The sequence below is a fragment of the Solanum verrucosum genome, unplaced genomic scaffold (assembly GCF_900185275.1).
Source record: "Solanum verrucosum unplaced genomic scaffold, falcon-dt-bn FXZP01000037.1, whole genome shotgun sequence".
Taxonomy (NCBI): Eukaryota; Viridiplantae; Streptophyta; class Magnoliopsida; order Solanales; family Solanaceae; genus Solanum; species Solanum verrucosum.
In genome coordinates this window covers 226,247-245,122 of record NW_026020240.1, presented here as the reverse complement: position 1 = coordinate 245,122, position 18,876 = coordinate 226,247, and the positions used below count along the sequence as shown (strand labels likewise).

Here is an 18,876-nt window from a genome sequence, read left to right as displayed (position 1 = left end):
ATTTTTATTGAGTAAAAAATACGGATGGTTTAAAGAGTTAAAAAATCTATTATTAACAAAAGAGAATAATGTGACATGTCATCCCATTAGGAGAGATAAATATGTTTTTTGTGTCAATTATTTTTTGAGGAAAATATGAATAGTTGAGTGATATTGTAGTCCTAAAAGAAACAAAAGTAATATTACTAGACAATTATAACATCTCGGTATTTGAAAGAGCTAAAATCAGAAAGAACTAAATTGGAAATAACAAAATCTGAAAATTTTCAAGTTATGCTTAAGTTGTGATTTTGGATCAACTTCAAACGACCATAACTTTCAGTACATGATGAGTTAGGTGTCCCATAAGGTATCAAATGAAAGGTCTTGGAATCCTCTTTCCAACGCCACCGAGTTTACAAATTTTTGAGCTTGTATGAGAAAGATGTGCCTGTTTGAAGTCAGGCTGTCCAATTAAGGAAAGTTACCCGAAAGTATGAGGGGTATTTTGGTCTTTTCCTTACCCCATCAACTTAAAACGAATTATGGTAATATTTAGGGGTCTAAACTTATTTGGTTCAGTTTTCATAATTCTAATTTACACTTAGGGTTTTAGAAGAAAGTTCAAGAAAAGAAAAGAAAAGAGGAGAAAAGAGGAAAAGGTTCAAGGCGTTCGTCGAGATTTCCTGCGAATCGAGGATTTTTTCGCCAAGGGTTTAATCCCTTAGAGGTATATGAATTATCTTAGTGTTGGGTTCGTTCACCCACACACCAATCATGCTATTTTAAGGCAATTTTGTTCTCAAAGTTGAATGATTTGAGTTCTTGATGAGTTTTCTTGAAATTCCATTCGTAATCTTGATTGTTGGGATTTTGATAAGTTCTTGAGATGAATGTTAGTGATTTGAGATTTCTTTTTGAGTAGATTATCGTGTACTTATTTTGGGTATTAGAATCTAAGTGATTGAGAAACGAAATTGATTTTAAACGAATTAGGGTTAGAAAACGAGAGAGAAAATTCGTCGGAAATTGCCTGGGGAGGAGCTGGGGCGCCGCCCCAGTAGTGCGCCAGAAAACCCCCTCTGAAGTTTAGGGGTTGGCGCCTCGCGCTAGTAGTGCGCAAGGGTCGCCTGCCCCCACCCTTTTTCCATCGTTTTACCCGTCTGAGTTCTTTTAAAGTGTACCTTTACTCCATATTGATTCTAACTATTCTAAACTACTTCTAAACGTCTAGAAATCATTCATAACAGGAATCATAACCCTTGAATCCATAATTCAAATTCAAGGTAGAGTTGAGAGTCAAGTCTTGAGAGTTCTTTCGAGTCAATTTAAGAAGTCTTTTACAAATTATTTTAAAACTTGTTTAAAAGACTTGAGCCCTGAGTTAAGGAACAATAGAGTTGAGTTCATTTTATTAAAATAATATATGGGAACTATGTATTCCCAGGAGTAAATGTTTTTACATTTAAGATGAGAGGAAACACCGATTTCAAAAAGAGTTCATGAGAAGTTTTGAGTACTATCTCTTTTAAGAGAAATATTTTGAGTAATAATCTCAAAGTTGAGGAAGAGGAAATATTTTCTTTAAACCGTATGAGCTAGGTTATATTTTGGGAGTAATATTGAGCACTGATATGGGGGAGAGTTCTAACAACTCACAACCCCTATAAACCATGTAGCCAACGTGGGTAGAAAGGGTCATACTTTTTAGATGATTCCTTATTGCATTTTAGCATAGACTAGTGGATCCACTTAGTTGAGGAGTTCTATACCCCGACAAAGTATAGGACAGTTCTGGCAGTGTGGGCTAAACATTATATCATCACATAGCTCATAGTGATGGTTGTCGGTTAGAGAATCTCCCAAAACAGAGTTTATTTTGTATTTTTTGTATACAAACTGAGTTATATTGTATTTTCCAATACATTGAGTTGTTATCTATTGTTTTAAAAGCTTTTCGTTATATTGCATTATTGTTATTGCTTTATATTGAATTGAGTTAAGGTTGAGTTGAGTTGAGACGAGGTAAGTTGTTTCTTTAGTTTTAGTTCAAGCTTATGTCATGTTTTAGATTTCCCCTCACATGCTCGCACATTCAAACTGACGCTACTTGGCCTGCTTCGTTTTATGATGTAGATACAGGTAACCAGAATCATCACCAGCGCTTTGTTGACCTAGTTGAGTTCCAGAGTTGTTTGGTGAGACTTCATGCTTTCGGAGGATCCCTCATTTATGTTTTATCATTCCATTTTTGTTATTAGGATGTCGTGGGTCTTGTCCCAACGTCCATCTCAGTTAGAAGAGGCTTCATAGATAGATAGACAATATAATTCATGAGTCTTTTCCATTTTCAGTTATAAATGTTTAAAGACTTGAGTTGCCTCTTTGGCTAGTTGAATGTTCCTTTAAAACATTCTGAGTTTATTATATGAGTTTTTCTTTTGAATTCTTTCAATGTTGAGTAAGTCTTCCGCTAAGTATTGAGTTAGGCCAATGGTTCGCTTGGGGACAACAATGGTTCTCAAGTGCCGGCCACGCCTAGGGTGTAGGCTTGTGGCGTTGCAAACTTGGTATCATAGAACAGAGTTCATGAGTCCTAGGGTGTCTATGAAGTCGTGTCTGTAGAGTTCTAGTTATCGGTGTGAAGCGCGCCACATCTATAATTAGAAGGCTGCAACATTTAGAAACTAGCTCACTTATTTCATACTCTTTTCGTGCGATAGAGTTCATCTCTATAAAAGTTTCTTTCTAACTCGTGCTTGCGCGTATCTTTCAGATCATTCCTCCATGAAGAGTTGTTCGATGTCGTGTTTTTACGAGGAATGTTGATCCTCAAGATCAAGGGGTTCCCAATGCACCAGAAGTGCAACCCCAAGGAGAGGTCACTAATGCTGAGTTCCGGGATGCTATCCGGATGTTGAGCCAAGTGGTGACCAACCAAGCTGGACAACAGAGAGGGAATGGACAAGATGTGGCTGATACATCCAAAATCCGTGAGTTCTTAAGAATGAATCCTCCAGATTTCACCGGTTCAAGAGTCACTAAGCATCTGGAAAACTTTGTGGAAGAGTTATAGAAAGTGTTTGAGGTGATGCATGTTGCTGATGCTGAGCGAGTGGAACTAGTTGCATACCAACTGAAGGGTGCTGCTAGAGTGTGGTACGATCAATGGAAGAAGAGTAGAGTTGAGGGTGCACCAATTGTGAGTTGGGCTGTGTTCGAAGAGGCCTTCATGGGGTGTTTCTTTTCCCGTGAGCTAAGAGAGGCAAAGGTAAGAGAATTCCTCACTCTTAAGCAGTCCATGAGTGTGTATGAGTACAACCTTAAGTTCACTCATGCTCTGGAGATAGTTGCTGACATGAGAAGCAGGATGAGTTTGTTTGTTTCTGGATTGTCTCGTCTGTCAAGAAAAGAGGGTAAGGATGCGATGTTAATAGGGACGGACATAGCAAGGTTGATGATCCATGTGCAACATGTTGAGGAAGATAAGTTGAGGGATAGAGAGGAGTTCCGAAACAAGAAGGCTAAGACAACAGGAAATGAGTCAGGGTAGCAGAAAAGTAATGTGAACCGGTCATCTTTTCAACAAAAGCATAATGGACCTACTCTATATCTGCTAGTGCACTTGCACCAAGGAATAAATGTGAGTTCAAGAATCACAATTCACATAACTTCAGAGCTAGACCTGCACAGTCTCAAGGTAGTGTGGCACAAGAAGTTAATGGGACTCCTGCATGTGCTAAGTGTGGTAGTAACCACTCAAGAATGTGTCGTGATGGCTCTACTGGTCGCTTCAAGTGTGGTCAGAATGGTCACTTCATGAAAGAGTGCCCAAAGAATAGGCAGAAGGACGAATCAATTATTGCTATTCGAGGTTCTTGACAACTTAGGATTAGAGATTGGAATCGTTGATGATTTTAGGAATTATGGATGATGGGGATGGTTTTAAACCTCTTAAGAACCGTTATGGAAGAGAAAAAGCGGAAAAACCCCCGACCTTTTGTGCTTCAGGAATCTTATAAACCATTTTTTTAATTTTGATGCCATCGCGGGTCGGGTCGGGTCGGGTATTTAGAGGACTGGGTTATGGATGACAGACCGTGAAAGTGCCCGTGAAGGTCACCACGGTCTGTGTAGTGGTCTGTTGAATTGACTTTGGCAGCAACATACTTACTTGTGATTCACGAGAGGCTAGACGGTCCGTACAAAACATGACGGACCGTGAAACCTTTCGTGAACCTTTTTCTTGCAACTTCTAGTAGCTCCTTTAGGTTGATGCTAAAATTGATGGAGTGAAGGTAACTACGATCCGTGAGACTGCTTGTGAAGGACAGTCTGCACCCAGTTCCTGCACTTTATAACCCATTCTCTCCTGCACACATCAACACCCAGTGACTCTAAAAAAACAAAGAGAAATAGGAAAAATGGAAAGTACCGACTACAATTACATCTTGGATTGCCTCCTAAGCAGCGCACAATTCAACGTCGCGGCCCGACGCAGGTTACTTGATTACTCAGACTTTATCAAGTTTGCATTCCTTGACAATATTTACATCATCAGGGACACCCATATATGCCTTGATTCTCTGGCCATTGGCTTTGAACCTCTCGCCTTTATCATTCTCTAGCTCAATAACACTGGATTGAAATACCTGTGTGACCTTAAAAGGTCCAGACCATTTAGACCTCGGTTTTCCTAGAAACAGACGCAGTCTGGAGTTGAAGAGTAACACCAGGTCACCAGGCGTAAAGATCCTTTTCTCAATATGCTTGTCATGATATAACTTCATCTTTCCTTATACAATGCATCTCTCTTATAGGCCCTAAGACAAAACTCATCCATCTCATTGATCTGATCTAGCCTCAAGTTTGCGGTTTCGCTCCAATTTAGGTTTAGCTTCTTCAATGCCCAAAATGCTCTATGCTCAAGCTCAACTGGCAAATGACATGCCTTTCCAAACACCAATTGATATGGAGACATACCAATAGGTGTCTTGGAAGCTGTCCGATATGCCCATAGGGCATCATCTAGCTTTTGTGCCCAATCTGTCCTGTTAGCATTCAGTGTCTTTGCCAAGATTGCTTTAATTTCCTTGTTGGAGACCTCCACTTGACCACTAGTCTGTGGGTGATAAGGTGTTGCCACCTTGTGCTGTTTTACCCCATACTTGGTCAGAGTTGCACTAAAAACCTTGTTGCAGAAGTGAGACCCACCATTACTGATAATGGCTCTAGGTGTTCCAAACCTTGATAAGATGTTATTTTTCAGAACCCAACTACACTCTTTCCATCATTCTTAGGTAACGCGACAACTTCAACCCATTTGGACACATAGTCCACAGCCACCAGTATATATTTCTTTCCATATGAAATCACAAAGGGGCCCATGAAGTCAATACCCCACACATCAAATAATTCCACCTCTAGAATAAGTGTCATGGGTAACTCATGGCGCCGAGAGATAGCTCCTTGCCACTGGCACACATCACAACTCCTTACTATGTCCACTGCATCTGGATGAATTGTGGGCCAGTAGTACCCACACTGAAGTATTTTGTGGGCAGTTCGAGCACCACCATCATGACCACCAACTGGAGATGAGTGACAGGCCTCCAAAATGTGCAACATTTTGGCTTTCGGAACACATCGCCTAATTATATTGTCAGCACACACCTTGTACATACATGGTTCATCCCAAAAGTACTTACCTACATCATGCTTGAACCTTTTCCTTTGCTATATGTTAGCCCCTTAGGCATCAAATCACTAACCAGAAAATTAGCATAGTCAGAAAACCAAGGAATAAGGTCAAGAGTAGCAGCTAATACCTGCTCATCCGGGAATGTGTCATCTATCAGCTACCTGGTTCTCACAACCTCTCCTGTCTTTCACTTCGAAGTCAAACTTTTGGAGAAGCAAACCCATCAGATCAGTCTAGGATTGGCATCTTTCTTTGCCATGAGATATCTCAAGGCAGCATGGTATGTGTGAACTCTCACCATAGTGCCCAACAGATAAGCTCTGAACTTTTCAAAAGCATACACTACAACCAATAGTTCCTGCTCAGTGACTGTGTAGTTTCGCTGTGCCCCATTTAGCGTCTTACTTGCATAGTAAATCGGAAAGAACATCTTGTTGCGCTTCTGTCCCAACACAACTCCTAACGCAGTCCCACTAGCATCACACATCACCTCAAACGGCTCTGCCCAGTCTGGGCCAATAATCATTGGTGCTGAAATCATCTTCTCTTTTAGGCACTCAAAAGCTTTAAGGCATGCCCTATCAAAGACAAATTTCGCCCCTTTCTCTAAAAGCTTGCACATGGGGTGTGCAATTTTGGTGAAGTCTTTAATGAAACGCCTATATAATCCTGTGTGTCCTAGGAAGCTTCGAACACCCTTCACACAGATTGGCGGAGGTAATTCTTCAATCACCTTAATCTTAGACTTGTCGACCTCAATCCCTTTCTGTGACACCTTGTGTCCAAGGACTATGCCCTCTTTTACCATGAAGTGGCACTTCTCCCAATTTAGCACTAAGTTGGATTCCTCAAATCTCTGTAAAGCCCTGCTAAGATTAAACAAACAGTCATCAAAATTATCGCCTACTACAAAGAAGTCGTCCATAAATACCTCTAGAGTGTCCTTAACCATGTCTGAAAAGATGGACATCATACACCTTTGGAATGTGGCTGGTGCATTACATAGTCCAAATGGCATGCGTTTAAACGCAAAGGTGCCATAAGGACATGTGAAAGTGGTCTTTTCCTGATCTTTAGGTGCAATTGATAGCTGGTTGTAGCCAGAGTATCCATCTAAGAAACAGTACCATCCTTTACCTGCCAACCTGTCAAACATTTGGTCCATGAAAGGCATGGGGAAATGATCCCTCAAAGTCCACTTGTTCAACTTTCTGTAGTCCATGCACACTCGTCATCCAGTGACTGGTTTCTGTGGGACTAATTCATTCTTGGCATTTGCCACCATAGTCATTCCTCCATTTTTAGGCACACATTGCACTGGACTGACCCAGTGGCTATCAGAGATAAGGTAGACCACCCCAGCATCTAACCATTTGATTATTTCTTTTTTAACCACCTCTTGCATAGGTGGGTTCAACCTCCGTTGGTGTTCAATACTCGGGCTGCAGTCTTCCTTAAGCTGAATCTTATGCGTGCAAATACCTGGAGGTATCCCAATTATATCAGCAATGGTCCAGCCAATGGCTCTTTTGTATCTTATTAGCACCTTGATCACCTCTTGTACCTACTCTTCATTCAAATTTGTAACCAATATCACAGGTAAAGTGTTATTAGTACCCAAGAATACATACCTGAGGTGAGTAGGTAACTGTTTCAGCTCTAACACCGGTGGCTCCTCAATTGATGGTTTTGCTGGAGGGTTTGACCTATTTTTCAAGTCCAAGTCCAATTTCTTTGGAGCATATGAATGTGCTCCCATACCCTGCAAGGCATTCACGGTCTCTATATAGTCAGACCGAAAATCAGCATCAAAGTTCATCAGTACTACTGCTAATGTTTCAACAACTATTCTCTCTTCTATGGGTACCCTCATGTTTTCATCAATGACCATCTCTATTGCAGATATCACATTCATATCTCGTGGTTGTTTCATTGACCTGTAAATATTGAACCTTACCTCATCTGTGTTGAGTCTGAACTTTAACTCTCCTCTTTCAACATCCACTAAAGCTCTTCCCGTGGCTAAAAAGGGTCTTCCCAAGATGATGGAAACCTCAAAATCCACTTCGCAATCTAGAATCACGAAATCAACTGGAAAGATGAAAGTGTCCACCTTTACCAGTACATCACACAAGATTCCCACCGGCCTCTTTACTGACCTATCAACCATCATCAACCTTATTGCTGTAGGTTTTGGTACTCCCAAACCTAACTTTTTATAAATGGCTAAAGGCATTAGATTTATGCTAGCTCCCAGATCACATAAAGCTTTTGCAAACTTGATTGACCCAATGGTGCATGGTATCGTGAATGCACCTGAATCTTCCTTTTTCTGAACCAGAAATCTAGTAGCAATGGCACTGCAATGATGACCATCGTTAGAAAAATCATGACTTACGACTCTTTTCTTGGTAACCAAGTCTTTCATAAACTTGGCATATCTTGGCATCTGCTCCAGAGCTTCTACCAATGGAATGTTTACTGAAAGTTGTTTCAACATGGTGATGAATTTCGTAAACTTTCCATCTTCAGCTTTCTTTTTGAGCCTTTGAGGGAAAGGAGGAGGTGGTCTGGGAATCTACTGTAATGACAGGTTTTCCTGAACCTCTTTCTCTTTTCCTCTCACAGGTGGTGCTTTAGGTTGAGCTTATTGAGCCTCCTCCAGATCATCTACCTGTATAGTCTCATCCTCCTCTCTACTAGCTTGTTCCAAGACCTGTTCATACTTGGTACCTGCAGAAATAGGGTCAGAAAGAACTTTACCACTCCTGGTTGCGATAGTCATGCAGTGTCCGTCCTTCTTGGGATTTTGAATGGTATCACTTGGTAGTGATCCATTCTTTCTCTGATTTAGTGAGGCTGAGAGTTGCCCCAACTGCTGCTCTATTTGTTTAATAGAGGTGGTGTGAGAGTCCACCAACTGACTCATGCTCGAGAAGTCACCTCTCATTTCTTTCACCCCTGCATCGGTTGACTCAACCTTATGAAGTACCTTAGCCATCATGTCCTCAAGCTTAGACCCGCTATAACTACCACTCGCCCGGTCTCTATTACCTGGAGGTACATATACACCACTGCGATCATTCCTATACCCGTCTCTATTTTCCCAGTTTCTATGATCTCTATTTGCTGGTATTTCATACTGACCATCCCTAACATAACTCCGACCTGCATTTACAGAATTGTAGCCTTGATTTCCAGAGTTATAATTCCGGAAACCTCCTAAGTTCCCCAAATAATTAGCTTCCTCATCAATGTCAAGATCCTGATCTTCATCCTGTTCTGCTGTCCCACATCATTCACCTTTTTAGACTTGGCAACAATGTGCTTTGTGAGCAGGTCTATTTGAGTCCTCATATGTGCCATGTCTTGGTCCCTTTCTTCTTCTTTCTTCCTCTGTTCAACTGAAGGCTCAAATGTATACCCGAGCTCTCCTACCTCTGTATCTCTAGTGTACCATGCTCTGTTGTTCTTTGATACCTCATCTAATAGCTGCATGCTCTCCGCAAATGACTTCCTCATAAATGACCCTCCACAAACTGCATCAACAACATGTTTAGTAACATAATTCAGAGACCTATAAAAGGCTTGTTTAAGATGCCTTTCGATAAGATCATGGTTGGGGCATTTCTTCAACTTTTGGCTGAACCTCCACCAAGTATCATGCATTGCTTTTCCTGGTAGCTGCTTGTGTGTACTAATCTCGTCCTTCATCTACAACTCTTTTGATTCTGGGAAGAATCGTTCCAGGAAAGCTTCCTTCAACTCATTCCAAGTTCTGATAGAGTCATCTAGCATCTCATTCAACTAGTTCGTCGCCTCTCGAGTAAGAGACAATGGAAACAACCTCAATCTCATTGCTATTTGGTTGACCCCAGGAATCTCTTGTGACTTACAGATGGCCACAAAATTCATCAAGTGTTGATTTGCATCATCACAGCTGCACCCCTAAACATACCTTTAAGGTTCAACAATTGAATCATAGTGCTGGTGATTGTGAACTTAACACCTGGAGGTAGTGCAGGTAACACTATTGCTCCAGTGGCTCCAGCTCTGTAATGACTTGAAAAGTTGACTTTGGTCAACCTTTTTGGAAGACGTGCTCAGATGAAAATTCTGACAGCTAGGTTAGCTTCGGAAGATCGATTTTGGTCTAGAACGACCCTTTGTTCACTTCCCGAGGCTTTAGATGGCAATTGTGGAATCTGGTTCAAAAAGATACTGGGTGTGGGACCCACTTTTCATCGAAGCGAGCTCCAAATGGAAATTCCGCCTTCACTGTTGAGTCCGAAATATCATTTCCAATCAGATTCCATATAAGGTTTGTATTTTTCCAACTCCGAACGAGTCCGAAACATCGAAATTTAAGTTTGAAGGGTTGTAGAATTTTGACGCGGCGGTGACGTGGCAGAGCCACGTGACGCCACGTGGCAGCGGAGTGGAACTATGGAAATTTCCAGAATTTGGGACGAAATTCGTCCATTTTTTTTCCTCAACTTCAACTTAAGATTGCTCCTTCATTTGGAGTCCAAATTAAGTGATTCAAAAGGCAAACTTCAAGAGAATTTCGAGGGGAATCTAGCGGTGATCTCAGAAACACGAGGGGAGGCTTCGTTTGAGGTAAGGAATCAATTTTAGCCACTGCCAGGGTGATTTTCCGGATTGAATTGTTGTTGAATTTTGAATTGTGAGATCTTGATCATCTTAGGTCCGTTTTGAGTCATTCTTGTGGCTAACTTGTAGAGTTTTTCACAAGGATCGTCGTGGTATAATCTGTTTGGGTTGAAAGGGTCTCGTTTTTCCAAAAAATGATGATCAAGGGGCTGTCCATTTTAATTATTGTGGCTGATTTACGGTGTTGTAGGCATCTGTTTGTGCTAAAATTTTGGGGTATTAGTTTAGTAAGGTATTTGGGACGTTTCCACGGATTCGATTTTGAGATTCTAATTGTGGGCCCCACAATCCCGTTTTAGACCCGATTTTGGGTCCGTCTCCGAAAAATATAATTTTAGTGTCAATATATTCGTAATGACGAGGTGATTAACCTTTTGTTAGTGGGGAAGCATTTGGAGACCGTTCGGAGGGGAAAAGATCCGGTACCGTGAGTCGGAGCACGCGTGGTCGGCTTTCAGGTAGGCTATGGCTTTATCTCGTGAGATTGAGCATGTTTAGGCAATTGTTTATTGATTTGCTTGAGTATGGAGGGGTTCGGGTGTCGAGCATGCTAAATTTCTATAATTCCTGCCTTAGACCTTATTTCGGGAAAGTGTTGGATTATGACAGCATGTCTCTTGATATTATTGAATATCTATATCTGGTGGTGTATATGATAATATTGAATTGAAGTATGTTTGGCCTTAGTCTAGGCTTAGACTAGTGTTGCCATAGACTTGCGAGATTTCGGATGTCGTTGGGCAGTAGAACTTTTTCCGACGTCGTTTCGGACGGTCAGCTCCTTGTAGACTGATATAGCAGACTTGAGTCTGATAGTCGGTAACTCAGCTTATGACCTTGTATCCATAATGCCCTGCTTTTCTATTAGCTACAGTACCCGGTTAAAGTCCGTGGTCCAGCTTACTTATGTCCAGGCTTAGCTACAGTACCCGGTTAGAGTCCGTGGTCCAGCTTACCTGTGATCTGGTTTTAGCTACAGTACCCGGTTAGAGTCCGTGGTCCAGCTTACCTGTGATCTGGTTTTGGCTACAGTACCCGGTTCGAGTCCGTGGTCCAGCCCACCCGTGCCCGACCTTTGGCTACAGCACCCGGTTCGAGTCCGTGGTCCAGCCCATATAGGTTGACTCATTAGCTATAGTACCCGGTTCGAGTCCGTGGTCCAGCTTGCACGTGGTGTATTCCCAATTCCTCACTAAAGCTTCAGTTTAGTCTTGATTACTCTCATCTGTAGGTTGAGGTTATGGAGGTTGGAGAGATTCTGACTAAAGTCCGGGACGTAATGAGATCTTGGAATACGATTGAGAATGGTTCAGTTAAAAGTCCGGAAATTAGTAATATTGTGATAGACCTTCTAGCTCCATTATTTTACTTCAACTGCCAGTGCATCTGCCGGGCTTATGGGGGTCCGTGCAGGTGGTTTCTTTTATTGTGCACGAGCGTACCCGTCGGGTTTATGGGAGCCCGACGGAGTTAGTTAGATTGCTTGTCTTTGTTGCCTGTACGCTCGTGTACATACCCCCCATTTACTACTCTTTGCACTTGATGTGACCCTTTATTTGCATTTCAGTTTACTTTTGCTTATCTTGCTCAGTCGGCCTATGATGCCTACTGGGTACCTGTTGTTTTGGTACTCATGCTACGCTCTGCATCTATTTTGTGATGCAGGTCCGAGCACTAGTAGCCAGCGTTGATCGAGCTTGGAGTAGACTTATCCGGAGACGGGGGTGAGCACACGGCGTTTTGTACTATTTCAGTCTCCATCTGTATATATAGACTTGTCTTTTTCCTTTCGAGATAGTCCATTCTCTGTTGTCCGGTTTTAGGACTTGTACTCATTTTGTAGTAGCTCTGTACTGGTGACTTCCAGGTTCTGGGAGGGATCTTTATTTGTATATATGTTTTGGGTTGCTTCCGCCGGTTTATATTGTTATTTGCCTACTCTTGTTTAATTTCTACCCTCAGACCCATTACTTGTTGTTCCGGGTTACGGGTTGGCTTACCTGCTGGTGGGTTATAGTAGGTGCCATCATGACTCGATAAATCGGGTCGTGACAAATTGGTATCAGAGCCTAGGTTCGTCGGTCTCACTTGTACAGAGCTAACGTCTAGTAGAGTCCTGCAGATCGGTACGGAGACGTCCGTTACTTATCTTCGGGAGGCTACAGGATGTCTTTTGGAACGTGTCGCTTTTGTATCACTGTCGTGCATTCTATGTCTTATCGGTTTCTGAAATTTTACTTGTACCACTCTTTTATAGGGATGGCTCGCACGCGTGGTAGGGCCCCAGCTAGGGGTAGAGGCCGACCTCCAGGTCGTGCCAGAGCTAGAGCACCATCCCAGGACCGAGAGCAAACTCTGGAGCCGGTGATAGAGCCACCAGCGGTACCGGTTGTTCAGCAGCTAGCGGCACCGGTTGTTCAGCCTGACGATTTGGAGGGCGTCATGCCACTACGGGAGCAGAAGATGCTCGGGGTGTTCCTTAGACTATCACCGCCGAGGTTTTCTGGGGCAGTGGGGGAGGATGCCCACGAGTTTCTAGTTACTTGCCGCGAGCGGCTACAGACTTTGGGTTTAGTGGAGTCGAGAGGAGCAGACTTCACCGCTTACCAGTTAGACGGTCCCGCCAGGCAGTGGTGGCGTACATACTTAGAGACCAGGCCAGCTGGGTCTCCACCGGTCACATGGACTGAGTTTTCAGAGGCCTTCTTGGCCCGATTTATTCCCAGGAGCATCAGAGATCAGCTCAGAGATCAGTTTGCTCGGTTAGAGCAGGGCTTCATGACAGTATCAGAGTATGAGGCCCGATTCCACGAGCTCTCCAGGCATGCCGCCATGATATTACCTACTGAGGAGGAGAGGGTTCGTTGTTTTGTTCGGGGTTTGAGACTACAGTTGCGGATTGAGACTCAGTCTTTAGTCTCAGCGGGCCGCTCATTTCTGGATGTAGTGGACCATGCCCGCACTATCGAGCAGCTCCGTCGCAAGGCCCAAGGGGGCAGCGACAAGAGAGCTAGACAAGATGATAGCCATGATAGGCGCCGTTTCAGACCTCGAGAGTCTTATGATAGATCTCAGCAGAGGTTTCAGTCGGGTCAGTCTAGTAGCCCCTTCCAGGCTTCTCTCCAGGCATCGGAGGGTGATCAGCACCGCCATATTGGTTTTAGTGCCGGTCCTAGTCGGGACCGAGATAGTTCACAGATGGGTTCTTCTGGCCGGGGTAGCCGACCTCCAGCTCTCAGTCGACAGTCCCAGGGGTGTTATGAGTGTGGGGAGTTAGATCATTGGGCCCGCGAGTGTCCCCATCGCAGGTTAGCCTTACCCGCTCCACAGGCAGTTAGGCATACGCCAGCACCTCCAGCTAGAGGCAGAGGCCAGGGACAGGACCGTAGGGGTGGTCACCAGGGTATACGGGGCGGTCCCCGAGGAGGCAGATTAGGGGGCAGAGCCGATGCACAGGGTAGGGGAGTCCAGGCCTACTTTTATGCAGCTCCAGCTAGAGCAGATGCTGAGACCTCGGACGATGTGATCACAGGTACAGTGTTATTATGCCAGCAGCCCGCCTTAGCTTTATTTGATCCAGGCTCTACTTTTTCGTATGTTTCTGTTTACTATGCCTCTCGATTGAGTATGATGTCTGAGCCTCTGGTAGCGCCGTTGCGTGTGTCGACCCCCGTGGGTGAGTCTTTAGTAGTGGATCAGGTATTTCGATCTTGCTTAGTTACTATCCAGGGGCGTGACACCCGGGCTGACCTTATATTGCTTGACATGGTTGATTTTGATGTGATTCTGGGCATGGATTGGTTATCCCCTTATCGCGCTGTTTTAGATTGCTTTTCTAAGACTGTTACCTTAGCCATTCCCGGTATTCCTCCGGTGGTGTGGCAGGGATCTCGTGGTAGCACACCAGTTGGGGTTATCTCTTTTATTCGTGCTAGGAGGCTAGTGGCTAGCGGATGCTTATCATATTTGGCCTATGTACGTGATGTGAGTAGGGAGGTTCCTCCGGTTGAGTCAGTTCCTGTTGTTCGTGACTTCATAGATGTGTTTCCTACTGATCTACCTGGCCTACCCCCAGAGCGTGATGTTGATTTTCCGATTGAGCTTGAGCCAGGTACTCGGCCTATTTCTATTCCGCCATATCGGATGGCTCCTGCAGAGCTCAAGGATCTCAGTGTTCAGCTTCAGGATCTCTTAGGTAAAGGATTTATCAGACCTAGTGTATCACCTTGGGGTGCCCCAGTCCTCTTCGTGAAGAAGAAGGACGGTACTATGCGATTGTGTATTGACTACAGGCAGCTGAACAAGGTGACGGTGAAGAACCGTTACCCCATGCCTAGGATTGATGATTTGTTTGATCAGCTTCAGGGTGCCGTGGTATTTTCTAAGATTGATTTAAGATCCGGCTACCACCAGTTGAGGATTAGGGCAGCGGACGTCCCTAAGACCGCATTTAGGACTCGTTATGGCCATTATGAGTTCTTGGTGATGTCGTTTGGGTTGACTAATGCCCCTGCCGCCTTCATGAACTTGATGACACGTGTGTTCAGGCCATACCTTGATTTATTTGTCATTGTCTTCATTGATGACATACTGGTATACTCGCGGAGCCGGAGTGAGCATGAGCAACATTTGAGGATAGTGCTCCAAACTTTGAGAGATCAGCGGCTTTATGCCAAGTTCTCAAAGTGCGAGTTTTGGCTTGAGTCTGTAGCCTTCTTGGGGCACGTGGTGTCCAAGGAGGTATTAGGTTGATCCGGCGAAGATTGAGGCTATTCGTGATTGGCACAGGCCCACCTCTGTGACTGAGATTCGTAGCTTCGTCGGATTGGCAGGCTACTATAGGCGTTTTGTTGAGGGATTTTCTACTATAGCAGCGCCTTTGACTCGGTTGACTCGCCATGATGTTCCTTTGTTTGGTCAGAGGAGTGTGAGGCGAGCTTTTGAGTCTCAAGGAATTATTGACCACCGCTCCTATATTGACTCTTCCAGTTGAGGGCGAGGGCTTCACGGTTTATTGTGACGCATCCGGCGTTGGTTTGGGTTGTGTATTGATGCAGCAGGGCCGGGTTATTGCTTATGCGTCGAGGCAGCTTAAGATTCATGAGCGCAACTACTCCACCCACGACTTAGAGTTGGCGGCGGTAGTTTTCGCACTTAAGATTTGGAGGCACTACTTGTATGGAGTTCGATGTGAGATCTATACTGATCACAGGAGTCTTCAGTACATTATGAGCCAGAGAGATTTAATTGAGACAGCGTCGTTGGATTGAGCTCCTGAAGGACTATGACCTCTCTATTCTCTACCATCCGGGCAAGGCAAATGTAGTAGCGGACGCCTTGAGTCGGAAGGCAGTGAGTATGGGTAGTCTAGCTTTTCTTTCTACTACGAGCGACCATTAGCTTTGACATCCAGTCCTGAGCTAACCGGATGGTACGACTTGATATCTCTGATTCTCGGTGTGTACTAGCTTTGTGGATGCTCAGTCACTCTGCTGGATCGGATTTGCAGCCGTCAGTTTGAGGATGAGGACTTAGTGGCACTTCGAGATCGAGTTTTGGGAGGCGGGGCAAGCTTAGCCCCAGGTATATAGGTCTTTTGGAGATATTGAGGACAGTTGGGGAGGTCGCATATGAGTTAGCTTTGCCCCCGGCCTTTTCAGCTATTCACCCGGTTTTTCATGTCTCGATGTTGCGGCGGTATGTTCCTGATGAGTCTCATGTGCTCCAGTATGATGCAGTCGAGTTGGATGATCGTTTGACATTTGTAGAGGAGCCAGTTGCCATTCTAGCCAGAGATGTAGGAGATTGCCTCGAGAGCCATTCCTTTGTTAAGGTCCGTTGGAGACATCGTCCAGTTGAGAGGCTACCTGGGAGACTGAGCATGAGATGCGGGTACAGTCCCCCGGACTTATTTGAGCATTCAGGTACTTCTTGACTCTTACTTTCGCGGACGAAAGTTCGTTTAGTAGTGAATATTGTAATGACTTGAAAAGTTGACTTTGGTCAACCTTTTTGGAAGACGTGCTCAGATGAAAATTCTGACACTAGGTTAGCTTCGGAAGATCGATTTTGGTCTAGAACGACCCTTTGTTCACTTCCCGAGGCTTTAGATGGCAATTGTGGAATCTGGTTCAAAATGATACTGGGTGTGGGACCCACTTTTCATCGAAGCGAGCTCCAAATGGAAATTCCGCCTTCACGTTGAGTCCGAAATATCATTTCCAATCAGATTCCATATAAGGTTTGTATTTTTCCGACTCCGAACGAGTTCGAAACATCGAAATTTAAGTTTGAAGGGTTGTAGAATTTTGACGCGGCGGTGACGTGGCAGAGCCACGTGACGCCACGTGGCAGCGGAGTGGAAATATGGAAATTTCCAGAATTTAGGACGAAATTCGTCCATTTTTTTTCCTCAACTTCAACTTAGGATTGCTCCTTCATTTTGAGTCCAAATTAAGTGATTCAAAAGGCAAACTTCAAGAGAATTTCGAGGGGAATCTAGCGGTGATCTCAGAAACACGAGGGGAGGCTTCGTTTGAGGTAAGGAATCAATTTTAGCCACTGCCAGGGTGATTTTCCGGATTGAATTGTTGTTGAATTTTGAATTGTGAGATCTTGATCATCTTAGGTCCGTTTTGAGTCATTCTTGTGGCTAACTTGTAGAGTTTTTCGCAAGGATCGTCGTGGTATAATCTGTTTGGGTTGAAAGGGTCTCGTTTTTCCAAAAATTGATGATCAAGGGGCTGTCCATTTTAATTGTTGTGGCTGATTTGCGGTGTTGTAGGCATCTGTTTGTGCTAAAATTTTGGGGTATTAGTTTAGTAAGGTATTTGGGACGTTTCCACGGATTCGATTTGAGATTCTAATTGTGGGCCCCACAATCCCGTTTTAGACCCGATTTTGGGTCCGTCTCCGAAAAATATAATTTTAGTGTCAATATATTCGTAATGACGAGGTGATTAACCTTTTGTTAGTGGGGAAGCATTTGGAGACCGTTCGGAGGGGAAAAGATCCGGTACCGTGAGTCGGAGCACGCGTGGTCGGCTTTCAGGTAGGCTATGCTTTCTCTCGTGAGATTGAGCATGTTTAGGCATTGTTTATTGATTTGCTTGAGTATGGAGGGGTTCGGGTGTCGAGCATGCTAAATTTCTATAATTCCTGCCTTAGACCTTATTTCGGGAAAGTGTTGGATTATGACAGCATGTCTCTTGATATTATTGAATATCCATATCTGGTGGTGTATATGATAATATTGATTTGAAGTATGTTTGGCCTTAGTCTAGGCTTAGACTAGTGTTGCCATAGACTTGCGAGATTTCGGATGTCGTTGGGCAGTAGAACTTTTTCCGACGTCGTTTCGGACGGTCAGCTCCTTGTAGACTGATATAGCAGACTTGAGTCTGATAGTCGGTAACTCAGCTTATGACCTTGTATCCATAATGCCCTGCTTTTCTATTAGCTACAGTACCCGGTTAAAGTCCGTGGTCCAGCTTACTTATGTCCAGGCTTAGCTACAGTACCCGGTTAGAGTCCGTGGTCCAGCTTACCTGTGATCTGGTTTTAGCTACAGTACCCGGTTAGAGTCCGTGGTCCAGCTTATTTTTTCTACCCGGTTCGAGTCCGTGGTCCAGCCCACCCGTGCCCGACCTTTGGCTACAGCACCCGGTTCGAGTCCGTGGTCCAGCCCATATAGGTTGACTCATTAGCTATAGTACCCGGTTCGAGTCCGTGGTCCAGCTTGCACGTGGTGTATTCCCAATTCCTCACTAAAGCTTCAGTTTAGTCTTGATTACTCTCATCTGTAGGTTGAGGTTTTGGAGGTTGGAGAGATTCTGACTAAAGTCCGGGACGTAATGAGATCTTGGAATACGATTGAGAATGGTTCAGTTAAAAGTACGAAAATTGGTAATATTGTGATAGACCTTCTAGCTCCATTATTTTACTTCAACTGCCAGTGCATCTGCCGGGCTTATGGGGGTCCGTGCAGGTGGTTTCTTTTATTGTGCACGAGCGTACCCGTCGGGTTTATGGGAGCCCGGCAGAGTTAGTTAGATTGCTTGTCTTTGTTGCCTGTACGCTCGTGTACATACCCCCTATTTACTACTCTTTGCACTTGATGTGACCCTTTATTTGCATTTCAGTTTACTTTTGCTTATCTTGCTCAGTCGGCCTATGATGCCTACTGGGTACCTGTTGTTTTGGTACTCATGCTACGCTCTGCATCTATTTTGTGATGCAGGTCCGAGCACTAGTAGCCAGCGTTGATCGAGCTTGGAGTAGACTTATCCGGAGACGGGGGTGAGCACACGGTGTTTTGTACTATTTCAGTCTCCATCTGTATATATAGACTTGTCTTTTTCCTTTCGAGACAGTCCATTCTCTGTTGTCCGGTTTTAGGACTTGTACTCATTTTGTAGTAGCTCTGTATTGGTGACTTCCAGGTTCTGGGAGGGATGTTTATTTGTATATATGTTTTGGGTTGCTTCCGCTGGTTTATATTGTTATTTGCCTACTCTTGTTTA

General features: G+C 44.1%; 2 long non-coding RNA genes across 2 annotated transcripts; both read left to right on the top strand.

Annotated features, from left to right (window-relative positions):
• Positions 1 to 10,251: 10,251 nt before the first annotated feature.
• On the top strand, positions 10,252 to 12,074 carry LOC125832847 (uncharacterized). Its single transcript, XR_007443266.1, has 3 exons — positions 10,252 to 10,300; positions 10,736 to 10,812; positions 12,020 to 12,074. It is a non-coding gene; the product is annotated as an uncharacterized LOC125832847 (long non-coding RNA).
• A 4,771-nt stretch (positions 12,075 to 16,845) lies between these two features.
• Positions 16,846 to 18,648, top strand: LOC125832846 (uncharacterized). The gene is made up of 3 exons (XR_007443265.1): positions 16,846 to 16,894; positions 17,329 to 17,405; positions 18,594 to 18,648. It is a non-coding gene; the product is annotated as an uncharacterized LOC125832846 (long non-coding RNA).
• The last annotated feature ends 228 nt before the right edge of the window (positions 18,649 to 18,876 follow it).